The 18,567-nt window shown below is 34.2% G+C and overlaps 1 protein-coding gene across 12 annotated transcripts in view; it reads right to left on the bottom strand.

Annotated features, from left to right (window-relative positions):
• Window positions 1–18,567, bottom strand: part of PCDH7 (protocadherin 7) — a 402,683-nt gene that overhangs the window by 92,490 nt on the left and 291,626 nt on the right. The window contains exon 5 of one of the 12 annotated variants that reach the window (XM_074322191.1): window positions 3,857–3,878. The exons of the other annotated variants lie outside the window; for them this stretch is intronic. The gene's annotated coding sequence lies outside the window, so the exon portion shown is untranslated. The remainder of the gene's footprint in view (window positions 1–3,856; window positions 3,879–18,567) is intronic. 12 annotated transcript variants of the gene reach the window in all.

Genomic DNA, 18,567 nt, shown 5'->3' with positions numbered 1-18,567 from the left:
TTCAGAAGACTGCAGACCTGAGGAGGTGTCAACTCAAGGTTGCTATTTTTATGCTGTGATGGTTTCAGTTCTGCTGCTAACCACGAGAAACATGTGATTTTGTGCTGTTTTATTGTACGTGTTAAGAATTAAATTTAAAACAAAGGTCATTATTTAAGGGCTTTAATACATAGATTAAGAAATAGAATCAAACTCAACTGTAATTCTAGGATGGCAACTTAACGATATGAGAGAAAATGAAAAAAACACACACACATATATAGAGAAACAAGGGATGATTACACTATGGTTACAAATTACTTATCTCTATTTAAGTTCAATTTGTTCCAGCAAAATACTCTATCCATACAGCTTTGCTGTTCTGTTTTTAGTATATGAGGTTCAGTCATTAATTCATCAAACATTGATTACTTAACTCTCAGATGCCAACTTCCTGGAATACTACTAAGTTGGGATACACTGGATCTCTGTCTTCAAGAGACTCACAGTTCAGTTGGAGAGACAGTCATGTAAACACATTGTTACAATAGAGTGAGATGTGCTAACAGATGCTTGTACGATGAGGCTGTGATGATACATAGGTAAGTCATATTTGCTTGGGGATTCAAGAAGGCCTTGAACTGAAAGTGGCGTGTGAGCAATCTTTCGAAGAAAGAACTGGAATTTCTAAGGCAGGTTCAACAAAAATCAACAAATGAAAATGATAAGTAGTCATGTGAACTAAGTAACTAAGATCCGGGTACAAATAATACCCACCTTGAAATATATTAGTGTAGCAGAGGACAGACCATGTGAAGGTGGGGGACCTGGCTATAAATGCAAGACCGTAAAGGGACCCTGAAAAATTTATGTAGCCCCATTTTCGATCTCTAAAATATAGATTTAAAAAATTGGATTGACAGAGTTGTTAAAGGAAGTATGACTGAGTTTTTTGAGTTCTAAAGTAACTTACAAAGATTATATACCTAATTATATCTATGTTGTCCAGTGTTTGTAGAAGTAGAAGTCACTCCATTATAAAGACGGACTTCTTAGAAACAGCAAGGCCAATGGGAAATTTCACATTTCTCTTTAATATAAACATGATTTCAGTAAAACGAGGGACCGACAGTGATGTCTTTTCACATTATTTCACTGTCGTTAATGCTCATGAAGCTAATTTATTCTTGAACAATTAATTCTTGAACAAATTCTTAAAAATTCTTCATAATAAAGCATGGGTCACATTGAAAAGACACCATTTACAACCAAATAGCACCTGTGTAAATGATCGGTCCTGCAATCTCATTGGGTACATATATTTTTATTTTTCCCAATACTTCCGTTGTATTTCTGAGCCCATAGTAATTGCCAGTACAATTATGTCATGTGAAAATTGTTTTTTCATATTTACTCCCACCTATATATATATATATTTAGTATAATAAATAATAGTTTTGCAGTGTGTACGATAGAATGCAGTGGTTACAAAATCAACATGCAATTCCAAAATAGGAATAATTTTATAAACTGTTTCTTGAAATTGATGGGCAATGAAGCTGACATAAACCTAGCATTTTGCAAGAATTGCCTGAGGGCATGCTTCCTAAAGCATTTTCTTAAAGCCAAATTGCTGAACACAGGGACCTTAAAAGGAAATGCTGAGCACCTAGTGTCACAGCCAGAGATGGGCCTTCACTATAACTACTGACTTATGGTCCAACATAGTAAACATTTGTTGTGTTTTTGCTGCCAGCATCTGCTTCCCCTGTTTTTAGTGTGAATACACTATTTAGACTTGGAATACTATCCCCTTTCAGCTTTCAGCCCATGCTGCTGTGGACTAAGTCTCATCCCTAGTTCTAAGGTAGACACGTGATTTGGGCCTAAGCCAATGAGAATATCACTTTCTCCCACCCACGCGATTGGTTCAGGTACATCCATGTGACCCTATCAGAGACCTTGAGACTGTGCTGGAATGGGTCACAGGGGTTATATTTTAACCATAGAAGAAAATGACTTGTCTGTGGATGTTAAGAGAGATCGAGATGTAGAGAGAGTAAAACAGGACCTTGGTGGCCACAATTGACCTTGTATCCAGTTGTGCCAGGTCAAATTCGAAACTTTCAAATCCCTTAACAGATAAACTTCCCTGCGATTAAAGCTAATTTGGGTGAAGTTTTCTGTCACTTGGCAATGTAATTAACAAGTACAATCAATTTTAACAATTTATGCTTTATCCGTCTTACCAGCAAGAAAAAAAAAAATGTAGCTTATTTCTTGACTGGCTACTTGCTTCCATTCCTACCTTTCATTGTCTGAATTCCTCTCAATTGCATATGCCTACCTGGCTCCGCTGTTAGGTAACTGTAAGCCTATAACAACCCATACAATCTCCAAACTGCTAGCTAAGTCACACGCTATCAGGGACTTTGTAAGGAATGGGTTATGTTGATCTTAACTAAATGGTCTTTCATGTGACCTGATGCTTGTAATTACTCTACTCTCATTTTAGCTTACCTTCCCTGAAGCCCTTTTCAAGTAGCAATATAAAAATGTACTTTTACATTATACCCACAGCATGCTACTCTGTTTCTGGTTTACAGATGAATTATACCATGTCGTCATAGTTGTCTTTTTCCTCTCTAGTGCTTTTTTTCTCAAAAGGTTTTTTGTTCTTATACATTGCGGGACTCTGTTAACACAACATTCTGATGCGACATTCTTTCTAAATCCTTTGGAAGAAAAACTGACAGTGCACTGGGTGAAGTGCATTTCCTTTATTGAATGGCAACAACAACCTTATGTAAGGAATTAAGCTTTTCCCTTTTCTCTTTTCAACAGCACCAGTGTGATGCTTTCTTCTGAAAACCTGAGTGTCTGGCACATGGAAAAATCAACTATTAGTCGTAAAAGCTTGAGGCTTCTGATGACTTTTGTGGGCATCCCATATAAATTCATTGGGTTGGAAATAACAGGTCTGTCCTTGCAGAAATGAAGAGAAAGTCTGCAAAGTAATTCTCTGCTAATCAGAGCAAATTAGTCTTGGATCCTACTAATATGGAAAGATTCTAACTGACATCAAGCCTAAGGACTAGTAATAATTCTATTACCATGGATTAGAAAGTGTCAATATTTATATCCCTTAGTATGATGTAATCTTTTTTAAAAAAACTAGAATAAGTTTTACCCAGTATTCTAATACTCTAATTATTAATGTGCTTTTGAAGTTGGTAAATATATACCTTGTGTGGAGACTGAGTATAGCCATACTTAAGAAGTCCAGAAACATGTCCCATTAACCTCTCAGTTTTCAAAATTCCTAAAATGTTCTTATTCATTTACCTATCATTTAATAATATTTAATAATTAATAATAGCTTTATTTTATACATTTATTCAAAAGAGTATTCACTGAGTACCTATAACTGAACCCATCTTGAACTGAACAGTACTGATATAACTATGTGAAACAGGAAGGAGAGGTCCCTTTCCTTATGGAATCCATATTCTAACAAATCCTCACACAGGCAATTCTTTAATTAAAACTTAGAGGAGTGCAAATATTATACAACTTATATTTATTATTGTTAAAATATACAACCAAGCCACATGTTACCTGTGCACATGCAACACTTTAAACATTTCACAATTTGATTTTTGAATTAATTATACCTCAATAAACTGGGGGGGGCGAGCTTATCTGAATGCTTTTTAATGAGACAGAATAAGTGGTATCTCCCATCCCATCAAGCACGATGGGATAGTGTTAATCAGGCATGCAGTAAGGAACCCAAAGCATCAGAGTACTCCGGCAAAAGACATGTGCTAGAAACAGAGAAAGACAGTTTTATTTTCCTTTTCTTCAAAGTGCTTACCGTCTGTAAGACTTTAGAAAACCTGGAAGAAAGTACAAAACACACGTGTAATTGTTGTGTCACTTCTTCTTTACAGTATTCTTCTAAAATGTAAACTAACTGTTGAAATATAAAACAGGGACCGGAATTACAGCCCTGAATTGTTAAAAATAAATAAATAAAATAAATTGAAATGTTAATTGAGGAATCATTACACAGATTAAATCAAAGACATTTTTCTTTCAAATGGGAACTTAAATCACTTTCTTACCTCTCTCAAGTTAGTTCTGAGTTTAGAAATAAATACTAGTGTCAAGGAAGGAAATGATCAAAATGAGTGAAGTATAGGTAAAGACACCTGATGTATTTGCCCTCGTAATCATGAGAGACATCCAATTAAATAAGGCCCTGCGGAACTCCAGGAAGCAACATTGGTTTCAAACTTTAGAAAGGATGAATTGATACAGGAAGCTCTAAAGTCAATCAGCCATCCAATCAATCAATCCACTAACTGAGCAGTCTCTCTCTTTGCCCCTACTGTATTTCTCTTTTGTTACAGTTGAGTGCATTTTGAGAAGTAAGTTCTGAGAAAGGAGAAATGACAATTGTTTGATTTCTATGGAGTAACAGTAATTAGATAATCAGGGAAAGGCAGAGACAGTGACTCTTGTTACAGTGAGCATTTGTCCAAAAGAGGCAGCTGTGCATGTCCAAAGTTTGTAATCCTTAAATTAAAAAAAGAAACAAAGTAAGTGATGACCTAGTTTTGAGAGCACTGGTGGGCACTTTGAAGATTATGAATTGACAATCATGTTATTAGAGAGTGGACAAATGCAGGGGGATTTGCTTTTGAGTATTTGCCCTCAACAACAGCTGAGGAGAAATCCACATGAAGTTCTTCATTAGTTTAATCTTCAAGAACATTTAGAGTCCATCTTATCTGTTTTGTTTTAATTTCTGTTATGTCGTATTTCTATGGCCAGAGGACAAAGAAAGTTTCATGTATTTGAAAATTAAACCTAATTTTAAAAAATTGTAAATATCTTAGTTAACTTGAAACCATATACTGTCAAATTTAAGTACCCAAATACTGTCAAAATCAAATATAAATAAGCACTATTGTGTACAGAAAGTTACAGTAGCAACTATAGTCCTTTCATTCTCTTTTATCTCTGTATATCAATTATTAAATAAACCATTTGCATGCTTATATATTCTTATGATGGATTTGTAATGTATAAATTTATAGTTATTTCTGTGCAAAAATAAAATATTACGTTAGAATCATTTCTCTTTTGAGAAGGATATATTTTAATATGATGGATTTAAGTACCATTTAAACAAAAATAATGTATTTAAAAATGTTTAACTTGTTATGCTTTAGAATACTCACTTCAAAAGAATTTGCCTCTTTGGATAATTAAATCTAAGTCACTTTAGAACAGAATTTCCACAAAAATTTATGTGTGTATGTGTGTGTATACATACTTTTAGAAATGCCTTCAAAACATGAGGATTTTTTAAGTCTATGCCTAAGTAATCGAAGGCATTACGTATACTTTGAAACAAAGTTAAACATTTTCAATCACTGGAAAACAACCACACTTTGCACAAACTAAAAGTCAGATCATTTGAGTATGGCAAGTGCAATGGAGAAGTTTTGAAATATGTAATATTAATAACATTTGTTTAACATAATCTTTATAATATATAATCCTCATAAGAACCCAAGCAGAAGTCATTTGTCCATATTCACATCCTCTATAAATAATGGAACCGCTACTTAAACCCAAGAGGTCTGACTCCAGAGTTAAACATGGTGTGTGTATACTTATTATAGAAAGTAAAATCATTTATAAGCTGCATCTTAATACAAACATGAGAATAATTAATGTTAAGTAGGATGTTGCACAAATGTCTTACTAAGGAGGCATAGACTGGAATATTTATCCTAGCTAAGCCTCAAATTTCATTGCCAAAACTTAACTACCTACACATATCTATTTCATTAATAATAAGCATAAAGGGAGTGCTCAAACATACCGTTCGATTAAGTTACAGCTAAGATTTAAATAGCCTTCGCTATTTTGATAGATGGAACAACCTACAAAATGCTACTGATATGAAATCAGTCAAATGTTGCTAACTTACTCATACACAAGTCAACCAGGTAACAATAGATAGGCAGGGTTGCTATAGGTAGCAAGATTGCAAATGATGTAAAGAATGAAACAGTGCGTTCCAGACAGAAATAGTTTAAAATCACTCTTCATGTATTGCAAAGGGTCTTATCAATAAAAGATACAATTATAAACTATATAAAACAGGTGACAGTGCCCTCTTGAGGATGCTACTGAAATTTGACACCAGTTATCTATCTGAGAATTCTGAAGGTAAATTGATGTTCTTTTCTGTATCATGGTATCACTGCCTTTCAGTTTCAGAATTTTAAGAAAACGCAATGCAATTAAAGAATTATTCACACTGATTCTTCAAACTTTTCCTCAAAAGGCAGCCTTTGTAATACTATCAAATTTAATGCAAGGATATAGATAGTGTAGTTTTGGTTTTCATAAGTACAGGAAAGATAACGTTGCAATAGCTGAACATATAGGGAGCATCATGGCTTAGTATTGAGGATTTCAACCAAAAATGTTTTACTAACACATACCCATGCAAACCTATAACAAATCAGGAATTGTGTGCAACAGAAGATTCAAAATATGTTGCCATGATTTGTATTAGCCTGCCATTCTGCTTATCATGCCATAGCCATAGAAGAGGCATGACAGAGGTGAAAGTCAAAGTAATATAGCAGGCTTGGGAGTGACTCTCCAAACCTTGGTTGCTGGATGTTAAACCCAGTGCAGGGAATGAGGGGCCAAAAAGCCACTGCATTTCCTCTTTGCATTTGTGTTTCAGCTCTGGAAAATTGAGAAATATGTACATAAAAGTAACTAACTTTGCCCAAAATTAACAAAAAAAAAAAAGGAAAGAAAGCTACAATGAATCTTATAATTAGATTTACTTTCCCAAGAAACTAGTCCAAATAACCAATTAAATAGCATAGAGATTATTTTATAATTATTTACTAAAACACCAAATTATATTTCTAAGAATACTAAAATTGTTCCACCACTTAGTAGTAGCAATTACTCAGTAGTTTACAAGTACGGTTCTAATTTATTATCCAAGATAAAATAAATTACTACTATCTTTTAAAAAATCATATAAAATACATAAAATTGAGAGTATTTAGCCCTCTGGCATGAGCAAACGGAGAAATAACCATCAATGAAATATAAAACCAGTGTCTTGTTAGTCTGTTTTACGTGTTTGTACTGATAATTAAATGAATAAAGGAAATGAAAAGGGAGGATGAAAAATATATTTTTGTCAAATACTCCGCATTTTCATAGAAATATGGGATATGATTAACAATATATTGTTATAAAAAAGGTATATTTTTAAAATGTGCACCAATAGTGTTATACCTCTGCTTTTCTCCGTGCAGCCTTGAACATAAATTTTGAAATCCACTTTGTTAATGCTGAGTACACCTGGCCTTCCGCACAATTTACTAATTTCTTGCTACCCACCAAAATGTGGAATTTGTTATATTACATGAACCTGTCATTATTTTGCCTCAATGGCATGCACCACTATTATTTATTTACCTACGTATGTATTTATTTAAATAGGCAGCATTTATCTATTAAACAGAGTGCTACTTTCTGGCATGAATTCCTTCTGAAGCTGCCATCTTCTCGCTTTTCTCTTATCATAAGACATCCTTGGAGAAATGTAAACTCCATGCAACAGTCTCCATTCTCTAATCTCCCATCCAGTTTTAAGCTCCTTACATTTTAACCTGTGCCTTTGCCATGCCAGAGTGTTCTCTTGAAAGTGTATAAAGATTTACTTTATAAACTCAATAGTCTGCTCAGGACTCATCCTCTCTTAATCACCTGAAAATACTGAGACAGGTGAAAACTCCTTGGCCTTCATGATGTCAGACTTTCTTGGTTTTCCTTCTCTGAATGTTCCTCTTAAGTCAGTCTTACATCCACCCACATATACACATTCCCTAAGCTTAATTGCTCTCCACAGTATTTGTCTTTTTTTTTTGTTCATCTCTATAATTGTTTCAGAAATTCCGTGCCTTTAAACTCACTTCCATGAGGATGGTTTGTGTACCTATATTTCTAAATTTATCTTTGTCATAGATTTTAATTCTTTTTTCTCCCTCCTCTCCCTATATTCCTGGTCATCTTCCTATGTTTAAAATATTTTAAGCACCTCAAACATTATGTCAGAAATTAAACACATCAAATACCTCCATAAGTCAATTCTCTATATTTTCTGTTCTCTAAATGTGTTAATGTCTATTAACTCACCAATAATTTTCTTAGAACCCTCCCTTTAATTTGCCTTCTCATCAAATTAGCTATCATATTTTGTACATTTGTTTTCTGTACTATTTTTCTCATATGCAACTTCCTCTTAATTATAGAAGACCTTGTAAATCTGGACCCATTTTACCTTCCTAATATTTTCTGTGCCCTATGATCATTCAATTGTAATATTAGTTGACACAGATTAAGTGTTTTCTTTCACCTTTATTCATCTTTCTATGCTATTCCTGCCTTTTCTCAATGTTCATATATACAAATTATATATTTTTTCTTCTGCAGGTGAATGCCATTTACTCTATGAAAATCTGTTTAATCCCCTCACATAAAGATAACACAAGCAACTCAGACTACTTTAAACCAGACACTAAGTTCTTTATGTGCATTATTTTTCTGAAAGCAATGTCTTTATTCTGTTATCTATCACTGAAATTTATCCATATTTTTATGATAGTTATTACACTTTTTAAATATCACATTTGTTTTTGTGTAGCTCTCTCCCACAAAGGAGCAAAATCCTTGAGGTCAACATTCATATATGATCTTTCCCCAATGCTCAGCATAAACTCCAGGGAGAATAAGCTAGGAGATTCTCTTTACTTGAAGCATAAACTGTTCATAAATGCATACACATACATACATAAATACATGTATATAATATGTATTCTGTATGCATATACCTAAACAGAAACCTATATATAATGATTTTGATGAATTACCACAACACTATTCACCAAAATGTCAAATATTCACCATGTCAATGTAATTAACAATCACCGAGGCAACACGCAAAGATCAAAAGGAAATGAGATACTTCTGTGGGGAAAAAAGTCTTAGCAACAAGAATATCTGACTCACTGCTGATACTCTAATATTTTGATGATTACTAGGGGTAGCTACATAGCTAAGCTTTTGCTACTCTCCGATCTTACCAGGAAAAAAAAAAAGGAAGAAGAAGAAGAAAGAAAATAATAATCACTCAAATAACAAACAAACATATAAATTAAAATCACACTTTTCACAACTTGTACATATTCAAATGATACTGAGTGACTGACTGCTTCGCATTTCCACATTACTGAGCCAGGCTACACACTCAGCTGATGGAAGCCTTAGTGCCCTAACTCGATGAACACTCTGTCGATCAGAAACACTAGTGTCTAGTTGCAGAGGGAATGCCGCCTGGATTCACATGATTACCTTTCTGATTAACTTTCCTATTCCCATCGCTACCATTTGTCCCCTGTTGCACATGAGTCTCTGGAAGGAAATTATATACTCAATTCTCTGAACAGAAAGCTTTTCTTTAACCCTTGGTTTGTTTTATGCTCCTTATATAGCGTTTATTTATTCCTTAGAAATATTACAGTGTGCTTTTATAAAGCAGAATTACTTTCTTTAGAAATAACTCAAATCATTCAGTGGCATTTCTATATCTTCAACATAAAGAAGCATGTTGATTGGGCTGAAAAGCTACATAAGCACATTGGAACAGTTTATTGGAGGGGAAATCACCCTGCCTTAATGAAAATGTGAGTAATTAGCAAAGGAATGCCAATGGAAGCACTGGCATGCTTGGGAGCAATGCTTTTATTTGCAGGACTGGCCCCACTAAACTTCAACTTGTCTGCTGTGTTGTGCTCCTTCAGGGTTCTTTTCTAGAATTGTTCATGGTTTCCAGCCCTCAAGAGTCCATGATTTAATTTTCCTTTGTGAGGTTGGAAATTGCAGCCATGATAATTAGCAACGACTGGATTTCAACATGTGAAACCAGGATCTTGCTCTTTAAAATGTACAGAGTAGAAGACGGTGAGGTGAAGAAAAAGAAAGTACTCATATCTGAATATTAAGCCAGCACTCTATGAGAACATTTTCATCATGTATAAAGCATCCCCAGAAGAATAACCAAGCAAACAATTCTAACAGTAGGTAAATCGTATGTATCATATACACTAGGTAATTCTCTTGTGAAGAAACACATTTCAGAAAAAAATGTATACTGCACCCTCTTTGAAACAGCACTTAATGTAGAATTTCATCCTAAGAGTCATGTAAATGGATGAGCATACACAAAACAAAATCCCTACACAGTTCTTGTTGTAAATTGGTTTAGCATTATAGACTTTTCAAAGTTTAAAGAGTAATATTTTTGTGCAAGTCCTGTTAAAGGGAAGTCAATACTATCAAAATTCCCTTGAATTTTCCTCACAAAGTTGATAAAATTTTTCAGCCCCTCTCCTGGGCTCTGTATCCCCATGTGCTTTTCTGCTCCAGGTATTTTCTCATCACACATATCATTTGAATGATGACTCAGGGGAAAACATTTCATTACTAAGTGGCATATGATTTCGTTTTTCTAATTTTGACTTTTTGTGTCCAAACCGAAAAAAAAAAAAAATATACACACACACACACACACACACACACACACACACACAAGAGGCCATTAATCTGGGCACTTTGGCCTTTAATAACAGTATGTTTAGCTCAAATGATCCAGATTATAAGAACATTACTAAATTATAAGGCTGCTTAAGCATGCGATGAGTAAAAACCTACCTAATGAATTGAGGGATGACTAAATTTTTGCCTCTTCTTGGTTTGGCCAACTCTAACCTAAACTCAAGAAATCTTTCCAATTTCTGATTAATGGTAGATATGCATTATGCATTCAGGTGAAGCATTTTATAATTTACTTCAACTAACTCAATATACTATTAATAAATATTTGCACTAAAATGATTTATGATTTCAATCAGTGTACATGTACAAATTTTAAGTGAATTTTATAGCACAAGCCAATGAAAAAGCATTCTCTCCTTTTACAAATGTCACAATTTGCTGAAAAATAAAAAGACACAAAAGTTTACATTAGTGTGCTTCCATTTACATGAAGTTCTAGCACAGGTACAACTGATAGACAGTAATAAAAATCACAGAAGTGATTGCCAAGGTGGGTCAGAGAGCTATGAGGAGGGATGAGGGGAGACTGCAAAGAGACACAAGGAAACATTATCTGAGGAACATATATCTTGATTGGGGTGGTGGTTATATGTGTGTACATATTTGTCAAAACTCACTGAAATATACTCTGAGAAAAAAATTTGTGCATTTCATTGCATTATGAAAATTATATCTCAATGAAGCTTATTTACCTAATAAATACACATTCAGGCCAAGGCATTTGATCCCTTGACACAGAAGGCAACGCCATACAATCCTAGAACCCCTTTTGGAAGCTCTGCTTATATCTAACCCGATGATTTTTAAACTGAGGTCAGATTCCAGGTTAAGTGAGCACAACCTTCGTCTGTAATCCCCAGCAATTCTGTTGGCTTGATGTTATTGCAATTTACCTATCCTGCTTTGAGGATATATATAATCATCTGACTGTTGGATCTAATTTACTCTCAGCTTAAGAGGAAATGTGGCTGATTGTTTTCTTCACACATACACCATCCAACAAAACAATTAGAAAAAAATAAGTCTTTTGTTTTTCTAACAAATTTAGAATGTGTGTAGTCAAGGAATTCTTTTACATTGCTCCAGAGATAAGAATAAGAGTCAGGAGAGTAGTAGGAGTTAGATTTGGGTCTGCAGAAAAGACATCAAAACTATAAACTATGGACAACAGACCATCCTACTTCAAGCCATGAGTCCTCTTCTTGAGGAAGAGCCTTCAGTTGGCTTTCAGCCTTCAAAGACTCTCATTCTCACATCTGATGGTGGAGAAATGAACACTCAAATGTCCCCACCATTTCATGAAAGTACAGTGAACTCTACAATACTAAAGACAAATGCTTAATTGAATCTATGATTTTGGTGTTTCAAAACATATTGAGTAAAAAAGACAGTATCTTCTAATGTTCAGGGTCATTGATCCACATAGAGATGGTTTCACTGCTTTGGGGTAAAATATTATAATGGGGTAAACTATCTAAATAACATAATGATAGATAATATTTGTTTTGCACTTATGGGCAGGTGCTGTTCTAAGTACTTTGTATGTATTATCTAATATTTTCTCTTTGCAAACACTTTTTGTGTGGTAAGTTGCTATGATCATTTCTAAACTACAAGGAGCCTTCAAGTCAGAGAAATTAAGTAGCTTATCCCAGGTTTAACAACAGATTTGTGGTAGAGCTAGGGTTTTAAAATACATACTACAGAGTATACATAGGAGCATTGTTAGTTATAGCAAAGAACTAGACATGATTCAATGTATATCAATAGAGGAATCAAAAAGTAAACTCATGTAGGCTTTTAAGAATATGCTATAAACAATTAAAAATCAGTGAAATTATAGCTACTTACATCAACATGCATTAATCTCACAAACAAAATTTCTGGTGAGTAAATCAAATCACAGAAGACTATATAAAGTATGGTAACATTTATATTCATTCCTAAATGGAAAACATAAAGTAATATGATTTTTGGAGATGCATACCGTATATTTTAAATTTTAAAGAAAAATAAGGTATCAATAAACACTATTCTTATCTATATTATTTCTTACTCCATCTCAAATACTCCCTCAGTCAGCTTTGTATTTATTTTGCTTATATTTAAGCTTCTTACCACTAAGGAAGAAATTGTATTTGTTTTCACCTCTTACTTTATGATTCTAATAGCATATTTAAATAATTGTATAGGTTTATAATGAATAATGTAAGTAATAATTACAGTAAGATTTTAATATCTACTGTCAAAAACTCGTGTGTGTGTGTGTGTGTGTGTGTGTGTGTGTGTGTGTGGTGTTGCTTTCTGTGTCTTTTGGAGGTGGAACCTATTATTGCTATACTTCAAGAACTGTAATTTCTTACTTTCTACTTTCAGTGAAAAACAACAAATAATACCAAGCAAAATACTAGTTAAGCTATTATTAATATATTAATTAAAATAATAAAGACACACTGCACATATTGATGCAAAAGACATTTATAATACCTTATAAAGTTTCTATCTTAGCACTTCCTAAGATTTTGTTCAACTTCAAGGAACAAAAAGCATATGAATCCAGACAACACTTTCCCTGACAGTGAAAAATCTAAGGTGAAAGTCCATGTATCATTTTTACGAACATCTAATGACGTACACCAAAGAAACACTTATCACTATCATAAACATTTTACTAACTGTGCCAAACATAATTACACACAAACATTTTAAGATCATTTGTTTGTAAAGAAAATCCTTCCTCATCCTGAAAGAACTTTAAAGAACATGCATTTTAAAATAATAAACTGCCTCCCATTTTCCTTTATTAAATGATTATCTGATGTCAGATACTCGTCCCTTAGTTGCAGCTTAATTGCACGGCAGCATCACCATTTGGGGAATTATATTCTAATGCTATGTTCACCTAATTGTAATTTGCATGCCACCTGCTCTTTGGTTCTGTGGATGACATCAGCCACTGCCAAAGTGGAGAGGAAAAGTGCTATTAAGAAGCATAGATGTTCTCTGAGGTCATATTGAATTGATGCTACAGAATAAGCTAAGGACAAGTACATCTCTTACTGGAAGGGATGCCATCACCATGTTTTCTGCCACAAAAGACACAGATTCCTAAAGAGCCTCATCGATCACTCTACGAAAAGTGACCTGAATTCTAATTTTCTTCTTGAAATATCTGCTTTGAAATATCAGAAAAGCTGTTGATTCTCTATGCCCTAGTCTCCTTGTCTCAGCATTGAGGATACAATCTCCCACATTGCAAGGGTGTAATTAATTAAGGTGTGTTTTCCAACCTGTGGATGAAGGTAACAGGTGCAAATTACCATTTGAAAGAGTGATTCATGTCATGGAGACTAACTGCTGACTAGGGAGGCTTAAATCAAGCCTATTTGAAGTTCTATTATTTTTTAAATGCTGACAGAGAATCCACACTTACATAAGGCACTGCACAGATAAGATAGCTCCCTGCCCTCTGGGGCTGCCATTGCAGTGAAACAGATGGCAAGATTACTGAATGAATGTGGAAGCAATGGGCAGGGAAATGACGATAGATTTTTACAACCATAAAAGTGTTCTGGAATAGCATTACCAGTAGGTAAATGAGACCTAGATATTGACAGTTTCTCAATTCAAATGTTTATCTGAATTTTTTAAAAGACACTGAGAAGTTAGGCTCCAATGGTCCTCATTCTAAAAATACATTCTTAAAATAGGCATCATTAATTAACTCGTGAATATTTACAATCAAAAGATAAAATTAAATACCTAAATATTTTAATGCACACAATGGTTATTTATATCATAATTTTTGTTAAAATATATTATTGAAAGTGATCAATTATGTCCTTTTGAAATAAAATAACTACTTAGTTCCTGAGGTTTTGTATGAGAGGGGGTACATTTTTTGTGAAGAGAAGCATTTTCATGTAGTGACTTTGAAACCCAGGTCCAATTTGATATAAAGGGGAAGGAATATGAAGAGAAACGGAGGGCAATGAAGCATAATGATAAATGAGACAACTGGTGAAAAAGAAAGAAATGTTTCCTTAAACTCTAAAGATACCATCGGCAAAAAAAGGCAATTTCATTCAACAAGCTTATAGGGGGAAACTTGAAAACCAAACTGAAGTAATAGAATAGAAACTTAAAAGTCAGAGTTTGAGGAAGCAGAAATTGATCAGGGTGAGAACTTTCAGGGCAAGATAGTTGAATTGGGTTTTTTTCTGGATGGAAAAAATCCTGACCAGTTTTAATATGAGAGAAAAGGAGCTACAGAAACGCTAGCAACCGAAGATGAGAGTGAATGTGAATGAGGAAGTGAGAGCTTTAGGAAGCAAAGGAAGTAGGAACAAAAGATTGGATGGAAAAATTGTAAAAAGGCAGAATTTAATTCCTGTGATTATTAAACTGAGTATGTAAGTAAGAAGCAATGTCTGAATCAAAAAAAAACAAAAAAAAAACAACCCGTGGAAAGTTTATTTTAATATCTTGAATTGAGTTTTTGAAGCAGATGTAGAATACAGTTGCATAACATGATGTAATTGGAGTTAGCATCTAGAGGCAAATTCTACAGCAAAAAATAAACCTCTCTAATGCTTCTCCCCACCCTACATAACTTTTGCTAAATTTCTATTTTTTTTAATGTGTTCAAATACTACTTTTATTATCTGAGTAAAGATTCCCCAATCATAGTGAAACAGTTGTCACATAAAACCTATGTTATTTATTACTGTCCATGAAATAGATTGTAAGATAAAACATTATTTTATGGCAAAATTCAAATCTTTTGAGCTTACATAAAAAGTGGATTATTTCACATTTGCATTTGAATTTTAAAATAATTTTGATTTGACATTATGTGTGAAGATCAAATGTTCAAAATGACATGTATTAATTCTTAAATTTGATTATATTTATATGTTTATAAAAGTTACGTTGGTTTTTAAAAGGGAATGTGTACCATATGAGAACGCTCTAGAAATGATATTATGTATAATATCCACACACATAATTCTATAATTAGAGGACAAACCTTTTAAGAAGGGTGTATCATCTGATAAAAAGTTTCTCTGATCTTAAGAGTTTATCATGACTTGACACATGCAGATAATTATAAACAAATAATTGTACTAAGGCATGTATAGCAAGGCTTTTTAAAAAGTTAATTGAAATGAAATAAGTAACTATACATTTTATCTTCATTCTTTTTGAGGTCGAGCAACGAAACTAGTTAGCTCTGTACAGATATTACACACTACTTATGTGTAATTAAAATAATCATGAAAATGCCATATAAATAATTATTTAATAGAGAAAATCATGCCAGAACCATGAAAGGCTTAAGTTAGAATTCTAGCACTTATCTGAGGAAATAATCTTTTCTTTTAAAATAAATAAATAAGTTTGAAGGAAACTGACACATCATAAGAACATTTTTCCAAGGACTTATTTGACTATGTTGCCAGATGCCCTGTTCATTCTTTACACTATGAAGGGAAAAACTATTTGAAAAGAATGAAGCCTATTGAATATTTGAAATAACATTGTTTAACAAATGAAAGATATTTTTTACATTCTATTATATCAAATGTGAAACATTTTTAGCAGGTGGTATAGGGAAGGCCAACCACCAAGACATTTAAATGCTTTAATCTCGCATTGAAGATTGTTGTAAACTGTCTTCCCAGCCTTAGCTTACTTTATAGTCCTTCACAAAATCGAGACCTCATGCAAACTATGCCATTTGCAATTTCCCAAAGGCCCCAAGCCTTGTTTTTTTGTGTGTGTTTTTTAGGTTTTATTGGGGAAGGGGAACAGTGTGTACTTCCAGCAATTTTTCCAAGTCAAGTTGTTGTCTTTTCAAGCTTAGTTATGGAGGGCGCAGCTCAGCACCAGGTCCAGTGCCATTGTTAATTGCAGGGGGCGCAGCCCACCATCCCTTGCGGGAGTCGAACTGGCAACCTTGTGGTTGAGAGGACGTGCTCCAACCAACTGAGCCATCTGGCCACCCAGGAGCTCAGCGGCAGCTCATTGACTTCATTTGTTGTGGAGGGCGCCGCTCACTGGCCCATGTGGGAATCGAACCGGCAGCCCCGTTGCCTAGAGCTCACGCTCTAACCAACTGAGCCACCAATCCACCCCCCCAAGCCTTGTTTCTGTGAGTACTCTTCCTTCTACCTAGAATGTTCGTTATTCCAGGTGTTTCTCAAGTTTGGCACTATTGATGGCTTGTGCTGGATCATTCTTTCTTGTGGCAGGCTTTGTTTTCTCTTTATTCTAATTACCATTTCTATTTTCATAGTGATGTTGATAACATATTTCCTTTGTCCTTTTGTACTCATTTTCAAACTTATTTCAGTTGTGTTTTCAGCTTACATATAACTTGAAACCTATAAAATTACAATGTGAATATTGTGTGCAAAGAGTGAGCAACATACACATCTTTTCTTAGAGATAAAAACACGAGGCGTGAAGCAGACACGGAGGGGCTACGTCTGGAGATTACACAATGATCTAGCTCTGTACATCTCTGTTTTCATACTTAGGAAAGCAGAAAGATGAGAAAATGACCCTCAAAGAAGGAATGGAATGTCGTTTTCACATCACTTTCTGTGGATTGAGGCCAGTCCCAGAGAGACTTCTTAGATTATGGCCATCCCACTTGGCTGAATAGGGCTAAATTGCCACCAATGATTATTGGGACAGATTCAGGAAAGTGTGATTAGATTTCTGACACAAGGTCTGAATGTAGTTAACATTTCATATCAGTGTTAGCATATAGCAGAAAACTTAGCATGTATTCAGTAAAATACACAGGAAATCAACTTACATCAAATAAAAGACTACTACATATAATCGAGTCTCTCCATTTTGAGACTAAATCTGAGAAATGTTGCTATTTTTCCATCTCCTCTAGATTCTCTATATACATCTAGATACTAACTATTCAGATACTAACTATTCAGAGGGCTGAGTGTCTCAGAGTTATATCCATTTAGACAAGGTGGCAGAAACCATCTTATAACCCATGGAACGAACAGGACCTTGGGACGTCTGGCGTCTACTCTCTTAATTCTTTATCCTTTAGTTTTTTGACTTATATTCAACTTTTTGTTGTTCACTGTCCACTGGCAAAGTTTCTTCTTCTCTGATAGTTCTAATTCCAAAGAGATGGGTTTTGTTTCCTATACTCAAGCTTAGATTAGAGTTGTACCTTCTCTCTACAAAAATTTACATCTTTAGAGAACTATCTCTAGTTACCTAAAAAATATGATTTTATTCGTCCAGTTAAAATACATTATGAAGAAACAGCAAAATGAATATGTTCTCTTCACTACATGCTTCTAGCTGCTTCTTAGCCTACCTACTTATCTTGTGAATCATTTCGCGGGTCTTGTGTAATATATGATGCTTATCAGCATCCTTGATTTCTACTTACGAAGTGCCAGTTTCATTCCCCCAGTTACGCCAAACAAAAATGTCTCCATATATTGCTAAATATTTCTTAAGGGAGAGGAAAATGATGGTCAAAATTGTTCCCAAAACAGCTAAGAATCACTTTAATTCCTTCACACTTACTTGGTTAAATCTTAACCATCTTTTTCCTTCCAGGCCGAGACCAAATATGCACTGTCCATCCCCTCATATTCGAACAACCCCATTATTCCCTACATTGCAAGTATTTGTGTTCAAATCTTATCTATATCATTAAAATCTGGTTCAACACTGGGATCATTCATTATTGTGATAAGGCCCTATACCTCTAATTTGCTCAGAAAGTGGTTGACTGTTTGTTATTGAACAATGAATAGTATTATTGTCATCGTGTTCTTAGCGTCTACATCACTGCATGTAGTATAA

Source organism: Rhinolophus sinicus, linkage group LG02 (genome assembly GCF_036562045.2).
Source record: "Rhinolophus sinicus isolate RSC01 linkage group LG02, ASM3656204v1, whole genome shotgun sequence".
NCBI lineage: Eukaryota > Metazoa > Chordata > Mammalia > Chiroptera > Rhinolophidae > Rhinolophus > Rhinolophus sinicus.
Note: the sequence above shows the minus strand (reverse complement) of the source record. Positions and strands in the feature narration are given on the sequence as shown.